The sequence below is a fragment of the Gavialis gangeticus genome, unplaced genomic scaffold (genome assembly GCF_001723915.1).
Source record: "Gavialis gangeticus isolate Ggan-Ray unplaced genomic scaffold, GavGan_comp1, whole genome shotgun sequence".
NCBI classification, from domain to species: Eukaryota; Metazoa; Chordata; order Crocodylia; family Gavialidae; genus Gavialis; species Gavialis gangeticus.
The window spans coordinates 32,550,993-32,560,657 of NW_017729004.1; positions in this window are offsets into that span (position 1 = coordinate 32,550,993).

Sequence of the window (9,665 nt, forward strand, 5' to 3'; positions counted from 1 at the left end):
CCTTCCCCCATTTTTAAAGCACTGCTTTCACACCTACTTTTACTCAAAAGTACTTTCTCTCTGTCTTGGTCCTGGACATGACAGCACTGTTACGGATTAGTTATATGGCTGCAGACAGATGTGAGAGAAAAAAAACCAAAAAAAGAACCCCAAACATGTTTTACCAGAAGCAGCAGCACATTAATTTGACCTTGCTTGGCAATGTCTGTATAGATCAGGCAGTTCAGTGCTTTTATCTAATAGATGAATAGATTCAATCAGCTATTCGATAAAAATGCCACAAAAGCCCTGCTAAAGCACCTGATCTACACAGATGTTGGGTGAGCCAGGTCCAATGAATGTGACGCCTCTCCTAGGCATGTGTTGGGCTCGGCACAGGGGCACATGGAGTTTAAAGTGCCATTTTTTTTACATTTGTAAACTGCCTAAATGGTATGTTCATTAGGACAAATGTGGTTAACCCATTTCTTCACACATCCAAATAGCATAGATTCATATATTAAAAATACAAACACAAACTTTCATCTTCATCTACCCAAATTTCACACCACTATTAAAAACTAATAAAGACCTCAATGTCTAGTCTTGCACTGTGCAACCCAAAAGAGAACCATTACAAAGCAAATCAGAGATCTTTTCACAATAATAGTGAATGCCATTTATTATAAGATAAATTTGAAGCACCACACCATTTTTCTAAGGTTAGGAACAGTCCTTATGTCCAAGTTCAATTCCTCCATTAGATCTAGAAAAAATGCACAATAAGCCTCATAAAACACAACACTTAATCATCTAATAGACAGAATCTACTGAGCCCAACTCCCTACGGTGTTGTTAGTACAAGAACACATACTAGCATGATGCATGCCAGAGAAAGGCCTACAAATGCAGACAATCAAGTGTGTTCTATTGTCCCAATATTTTGTCATCATCAGCCAGATATACATTACAGTTAAGTGAAAAGAGTTTCAAGTCACTAATGAAATGGAGAATCAAAATACAATCTATGACAGACCTCGATCAGTAGATTCACCTGTGCAATATGACCTTCATTCATGAAGGGTGTTTGTTGTAATTAAATTCAATTACTGTAATATTGTATCCTCAAATGAATTTCTTAGGTTTTCACATTTTAATTCCATATCCTCCCAGAATATTTGCCTTTCATGTTGATGAATAGGTTTCTGTAGATATTCTGTAATAGCTATTTATATTATATTAGGCACTTTCCAGAGCCCCAGATCTTCCCTGTGTAAGTTGAGCTGTCCTGTTACATTATGTCAGCACAACATGGGAAGCTGTGGAAACACCCTCTTATCTCTGCTGTTATTTTTTGTTTTGACTTTTTCCCCCCACCCAAGTTAGCCCATGTTTCTCCAGCTAATGCATTTTGACCACAGCTTCCGCCTTCTCCCACTTGTGTTTTGTCAGCAAAGAACACACAGGACAGGCCAAGGTAAGGTAATAACACAAATGCATTTAGTAAGGCTTAATTCAATGACCTGCTTCCTGCCTAACAGTTGGCTGACAGATACATAGTGACTAGAGGCACTGATACAAAGCTTGCGGGAAGGACACAGCAAAGTCAAACAGTCTGAGTCCAAATGAATGCCGTATGTGGCGCCACAGACATGTCTGTGGCACCATGCACTGCACATTCAGGTGTTCTCTGTGCTCTAAGGTAAGAAAAGGTGCTGCTGGACCTGGTACTGGCCAAAGGGGATGATCTAATCAGCGACCTAAGGGAAGCTGGGTGACAGTGACCATGAGTTGATCACTTTACTATTCATCGCAAAGCTGGCAAGTCAGCCAGCAATGCAGTAGTCCTTGACTTTAGGAAAGTTGATTTTAAAATGTTAGGAGGCTTGTTCTTGAGACCCTGAGAGGCCATGATTTCACAGGGACGGGAGGTCATGATGAGTGGTTGCTCCTTAAGGAAGCAATCCTAGAAGCACAAGGGGAGTCCATCCCAGCTGTAAGAAAGGTGGTAAAAGGGCTCAAACAACCCCTTGGCTCAACAGGGACCTCATGGACCTCCTACATCTAAAAAGAGAGGTGTATAATGAATGGAGGACAGGAAACACCACTAAGGAGGAGTATACCACACTGGTCTGCACCTGCAGAGACTGCACTAGAAAAGCCAAGGCTGCAACTAAACTCCATCTGGTTACACGAATCAAGAACAATAACGTGGGGAGTCAAAAGAAAAATAAGGGCAACATTGGACCACTGCTAAACCAGCTGGGGCAGCTGACTACCAACACCCGGGAAAGAGCCAATCTGCTTAATGATTACTTTGCATCAGTTTTTCACCAGCCCAAAGGGACCACCATGCCTAACATGATGTAGGATGACTGGGGTGAAGATGAATATATACCCACCACTGGTGTGGATCTTGCAAGGAAGCATCTTGAGAGGCTGGACCCCACAAATCAGCTGGTCCGGACAGGTTGCACCCAAGAGTGCTCAAGGAACTGGCAGACATAATAGCGCAGCCATTAGTGAGGATATTGGAGAACTCACTGTGCTCAGGTGAAGTACCTGAAGATTGGAAGAGAGCCAATACGGTGCCCATCTTCAAGAAAGGGAGAAAAGACAATCCAGGAAACTACAGGCCAATCAGTTTGACCTCAATCCCTGGGAAGATTTTGGAAAAAAAATATCAAAGAAACCATTCTTGATAGGCTAATGGAAGGCAACATTCTGAGGGATAGCCAGCACAGGTTTGTTGCGGGTAGGTCTTGTTTGACCAATCTCATTTTCTCTTCTTCCTTCAAAAGGGAAGAGGTTGATGTCATATATTTGAACTTTAAAAAAGCCTTTGACCTGGTGTCTCATGATGTTCTCAGAGAAAAATTGGGCAACTGTGGCCTCAACTACTCCACAGTCCGATGGCTGGGGAACTGGCTTCAAGGCCGGACACAGAGTGGTAGTTAATGGAACCTAATCAACATGTCACTGTGTGACTAGTGGCATCCCCCAAGGCTCTGTTCTCAGACCTATACTCTTTAATGTCTTCATAAATGATCCAGATGCTGGTGTCAAAAGCAGACTGGCCAAGTTTGCTGACAACACCAAACTTTGGGGAAGAGTCTCCACACGTGAAGATAGGCTGGCGCTCCAGGCCGACTTCAATACGCTTGCAAGGTGAGCAGATGAAAACCTGATGGCATTCAATACGGAGAAATGCAAGGTGCTCCACCTCAGGAATAAAAACCCACATCACACTTATAGGCTTAGCATTGCACTTGCTAGCACCATGACCGAAACAGACTTGGGGGTCATGATTGACCACAAAATGAATATGAGCCACCAATGCGATACTGCAGTTGGCAAAGCAAACAAAATTCCGGCTTGCATCTACCGATGCATCTTAAGCAAGACCCCGGTTGTCATTCTCCCGCTGTACTTGGTCTTGGTAAAGCCACAGCTGGAGTAATACATCCAATTCTGGGCTCCACAGTTTAGGAAGATGTGAAGAAGCCTGAAAATCCAGAGAGCCACATGCATGATCAGAGGGCAAGAGAACAGGCCTTATGAAGAGAGGCTGTGAGCTATGGAACTCTTCAGCCTGGAGAAGCCAAGGCTCAGGGGTGACTTGGTGATAGCCTATAAGTACATAAGGGGTGTGCATCAGAATCTGGGGGAACACCTGTTCACCAGAACACCCCAGGGATGAAAAGTCACAAACTCCTGCAAGACCATTTAATGCTGGACATAAGGAAAAAGCTTCTTTACTATCTGAGCCCCCAAGGCCTGAAACAAACTCCCCCCCAGAGGTAGTGCAACCTACCTGGACACTTTCAAGAAACATTTGGACGTTTATCTTGTTGGGATCCTTTGACCCTAGCTGACTTCCTGCCCCTTGGGCAGGGTACTGGACCCAATGGTCTTACAAGGTCCATTCCAGCCCTAATGTCTATGAAATCTAAGAAGGTAGCAGTGCAGGGGTGTTTTTTGACCCCAAGAGATCCCAGGGTAAAAAAAACAATGAACCAAGATTGAATTGTTATGGGTAACATTTGTGATTGGTCTTCAAAGCATTCCTCCTTCTAGTAAGGGGCAACCTGGTCTAGGGGACAGGGCCTACACATGGCATAACAAGAGTACATGGTCTACCACTTCAATAGCTGCAGTTGTTTCTCTCCAGCAATGCTCAAAGGAAAAATGGGTAACCACTCTTCCTCTCTGAAGGCTTTGACTTCTAGTGACCTACAACAATCTGTACTGTCACTCCTTTTCTTCAACAGCTACTCAAGACCACCAGAGGCAAGTCTACACAGCCTGTGTGCTGCATCCAGGAGCACTGCAATAAAATATACCCTATCCACTCACTCCCTCTCCCCATGCACCACGTTATAGACATGAGGTAATGTAACATAGCTGCTTTGAAGTGGTGCTCAGCACATGACAGTAAACACAGCTCTCAGTATGGTTCTAACAGAAATACTGAGCCATGCTTATAGCACCACTTTAAGTGGCTACTTTGCTGAGGATTTGCCACAGCCCTTTGCTAAGTTGTACAAATGATTAAATACCCTCACTGTTAAAAATGCATGCCTCCACAGTCAGCAATCTTGACCTTTACAAAAAGAATTAATTCAGGGTCCTTAATTCTGCTTTATTGCCTACATTTCTCTGTCTATAGTCTAGCTGCTAATTTCATTATACAAAAGCAATCTGATAGTAGAGAATATTCTTAAGCTTCTAGCCTTAATTTGTCCTACCTGCCTTGTTAATGTAAGTTCTTTCCTATTGTGGAGTTTTGGGGAGGGGGTTTAAGGAATATCTAGCTAAAAATGGGTAATAATACAGAAGTGTTCCAGGTGAAGATTAAAGAAATCCAGGCCAGGGCTAAAAATGAAACTGAAAGTAATTGATCAAGTATACAAATATACAAAACATTTTGTGTATGTCTACTCTTACAGGAGTAGAAAGGCTATGGCACATCTAAAAACATAAATCTTGCAAAACCTGGAGCAGAGCTTGAAGAGGTTATAAAAAAAAAAAGGTCACCACACAGATCATCATAGGGAAGCCACACCCTACAGATTTAGATAACTGACTGCAAGTTCAAGGAGCAGGCTAACCAAACAGGTTTTATGGCATTTACCTAGAGGGTATTGTTTATTTTATTTGGTTAGATATCTTATATATATAGTACATATGTTTATATCCATGTTCCTTTCCCTTGTGATAAGTTAATATAAATACATTTGTATATAGTTAAGTCCCCTGACTGTCCTGGCCTGGTTCTATAGAGACGGAGGGAAACTGAGCAGTCTGCAGTTCCCCCACAGCACACCTGCCAGCTAACAAGCCCCTTTAATTGGAGAAGGGGAGTATATATCCAATTTACCTGGGCTACACTACCAAGAGCCAGACCCAGATAAAACCAAAACAGGACCAATCCAAACACAACCCCCCCACCAAAACTGTCACATCTATAGAATACACAAAAGGGAAGAAGATATCTTCTGCCACAAGAATAAGGATGTTAACTGAAGTTTAAATTGACAAGAGAGCTATACAAGCCAAAAAATGCTGATGTACTTCAGTGTTCAGTGGAGGAAGCATATTCAGGATTTTCAAGACAGCAGAAGTTGCAAAGGAACGGACAGACAGTGACCAGTGAGAACAGATCACTGGTGAAGTCAGAAAAAAGACAGATTTATAAATCCAACAGGGAGCAATAAGCAAAATGAGAGTTCAGGAATGATTTTGTCAGGTAACAGCACTAAAATGACTAATGACAGTTTTTAAAACCATTGTAAAAGTAAATTTGATGTGTCGTAGTACTTAATAAAGCATGTGAATCTCATCTGCAAAGTAATTCTTTGACATGGTTGTGTGGAGTGTTCATTGTCCTCAGCGTCCAAAAAATTCAAAATCGTTCGAAGTAGATCATAATATTTCCACTCACTATACTGCGCTGCGTGCCAAGTCCTGGTGCCATAGCAGTGAGGTCAGGTATCCAGGTTGTAGCCATATTGGAAGTCAATGAGAGTTTCAACATTCAATTTTCTAAGGCCGGGCACTGACACAAGGTGAAAGAGCTCTCTATATTAGCGTGCAGGTTCCTGATAGGAGTCTTAGATCTTCATATACAGAACCTGGCAATCTCCAGCCTAGAGTTCATGGTGCCCACACAGTATTTCTCAGGGCTGGTGTGCACACCAGGTCTTCATGCTGGCATAACTATATATTAGTTACATTAGTGCACATTTGTTTGCACATATAAGTCTTTAGGGGTGTTTGTGAATAGGAAGGAGAGGAAAGAAATTAGGTCATAACCTTTCTAATTTATGACTAGCACCAAAAATCTAGGAGTGAATTACACACAGTGAACACACACCATTGCACTCACCCCAGACACATTTTTACATGCATTAATTCATTAGAATGTATTAACTCTGTATAACTAGAGCTCACGGTATGTTAGAAAACCATATAGAAAATGTATCTGAACAGAATGTCAAGCAATGCCTGCTATACAGCCACATCATTATTACAGAGATCATATTAGTATGTCTTGGCAATGGGCATTCTAATCTTTTGGGATCATTTGAAAAATCTCAGCCTTAATTCATTCAATCTATATATCCTTTTTGTACAGCAATTTATAAACCAGAACTCATGACATGCTCCTCAGGCATGCAAGTATCTGTGATATGTAGCTTTCAGACATACATGTCTAGAACAGCTATGTTTTATGCATTTTAATGACTACTTCCCTTTCCTCCAACTGTACAGACACTCTTTACTGGAATTTAGTCTCCATATAAGAGCTGGATCCAGAAAGTTTGGAAAATGGATGCAAGTGTCTTATGCCTGCTTTTAAGATTTTAATTACTAAATAAATGCATCTATAAATGCACTGAATAAAACAGAAGCAAGAAAGATATTCATATCAGCCATTCAGTACCAGGAAAAACAAGAAAGAATTCTTTTTCATAGGCTCTTGTAAGTTTTACGCAAGAGCTCCATAAATCTTCTTTGACCTAGTTTAGCCATATGCTGCATTTTCCTGTTAAAATATTCACGCACAATTAAATATCCACAGGCAGACAGAGGAGTGGAGATCCTAGAGAGCCAGGAGAAGTCTGCCACAATGAACAAGCACTCTCACTACCTTCCTCTCCTCCTCCCCCCACCCACCAATGTCTTGTGATGCAAATTCCTTAAATGGGCAACATGAATTAAACTTATCAGAAACTAGCTTTTATTTTATTGCTATTTTTCTCTTTCTTAACACTAAATTCCCCTCTCTCTGTCTTTTGCTGTCAGCACCCAGAGCCAAATCCTGCAGTTCATAAGCATAATTCAGCTGAACATCTATACAGAGCAAATACTTCAGGATTTGGGCCCATGGATCTAAACAATTAAACTCATAAATATACAACCCTCATTATGAAACCACATTAGGCACTTAGATATTATGGAAGCAAGAGGCTAGATAAACAGAAACATATTTTAAAAGCCACAGAAAAATCTGATCTGAAGAATGTTTTATCAAACATGTTTCATTAAGAAAAATTAACCATTCCTTCAGCTCATTTTCATGAAATCTGTGGCAGGTGATGCGTGCATTTGTGGCTGTCTGGCAGTATTAAACAGATGCCTGGCAATTCTTCCATTAACTTCAGTGGATGTTGAATCAGGACCTAAAACGTTCTTTCTGTAGCAGCTGAGCTGGCATTGCCAAATTCTCTCTGTCTTGCACAACACATTTGTATCTTCAGTGGATTGTAATCTACCCAGGACCTGATTCTGCCACTAATTCATGCAGAGTAACATTGCTTAGATGCAAGTATGGCTCCACATGAATACATATGCCACTCTCAGGCCTTGAGGTAGTGAATACAAAGAATTCCTTGTGTAGCAACACAACAATTAATCAGAGATGTTAGAAACTACATGGATTCAGCTCCCCAAAAATATGCCCTGACTTACAAGCAACCCAAAGGAAAAAAAATATCTTTAAACAGTCTATGTCTGGTCATTTTGAATTTTTTGAAGGTAGATTTTTCTGCAAGTTGTAGCATGCAAGATAAGCGATGTTGTTTTCTTGTTTCATTTCTATTATGTTATCTCAATTTTTTTTTTTTATTCTCATTTTTCTCCTTTGCATAGATGTGCAAATATTCTTTGTTGTCTTATCAAGTTACACAAATAAATAAAAATAGCACAAATAAATATTGGCTTCCCAAACTCAATCACAAACTCCATTAGAATACTATTTGCTACATATATTTTAGATTTTCTTTCCCAGTACACACTTACAGGGGAGCTCAGTAGCAGAGCACCTGAAATATCTCAATATGGATTCAGAGACATAAGTTTGAACCTCACTTTGGGCTTGGGCAGAATGCTGCTGTGGACTGTAAATGGCCATATAGTCATTCATGCAGAAGAAATCAAGATAGCTACATGTATTTCTAGACTCAACTCTCCCATGCATGCCTTAACCCTAATATTTTTTTGCACATGCTTGGGGTGAACAGTTCTTCCCTTCTTTCTTTCTTTTTTTTTACACTATAAAATAGGTAAATATGACGGAGTATTCAAACAGGTATAAAATTTAAACACCAGAACTAGAGGTGGGGGGTGCTTGGATGAAGGACTGATCTTGTAAAACAAAGCAGCAGCAGCTCTGGAATATTTTTGTCACATATGGAAAAAGTACTTACATCTTTAAAGGCATCTGTTCCAAATTACACATACAACACACATTATAATCTAGATCAGGTCATATGTCATTCCTTTGGATGATGATCATATATTTATTAAATCTTTTAAGTAGTTTTTTCAGTTGACAGATTTATGTAGCACTTCACTTGTAAACCATATTCAGCTACTTCTATATTTGTGTTGCTGAGAGAATCTCATGGCATAGCAAAAAGCCCTACCACCTGGTAGAACAATCAGAAGCTTCCCGATTAGAGTCTAGTTCTATATTTTCCCCCTGCTCCTCCCCCTCAGCCTCCAACCATGACTGAGTCTTTATTCCAAAATACAAAATCCATTCACAAGATGGAAAAATAGCTATTAAAATATTTAGATACAAAATTCTGAATAGATACAAAGTATTTCATTTTGCTAACTGTTGCTGGTTCTAAAGGCAAGATAAAATAGAACTCAATATCTTAAATTCTTTCTTGGCTTTTGTTTCACTCCATTGTCTCTGTAGAAGCATTCTGTAATATTGACATGGGGAATGTGTGTTGGCAGGACAAATTTCCTCCTGCTTTCAAGGGATCAGAGAAACATTGCTCTGCATACAGTAGATTGTTATCCAAATCCTCAGGCTAGTATTTGCCTATTTGCAAACTCACTGAAATCTGGATCTTGCCTACCAATTTCATCCCCAAGATTGTGTCATTGCCTCAGTTTCAAAGCATACCACTTTTTGCTCTCCAAAACCAAACTTTTCCTTGAAACACACCTACTAAAATGTCTGGCTTCTACCCCATCAACTTCCTTCACTTCAAGCCATACTTGCAGTCATCCTGGCTGTTTGCTTTCATTTGGCAGTCCAGACAAGTGAGCCTATTTTGAATGTCAGCAATATTTGGTCCCATGACTTCTGGAAAGGGAATGTTCAGCTTTGCTTTTTTCTACATTAAAAGATTATGCTCCCCCAGAGGCAACAGGCAGCCTTGCAG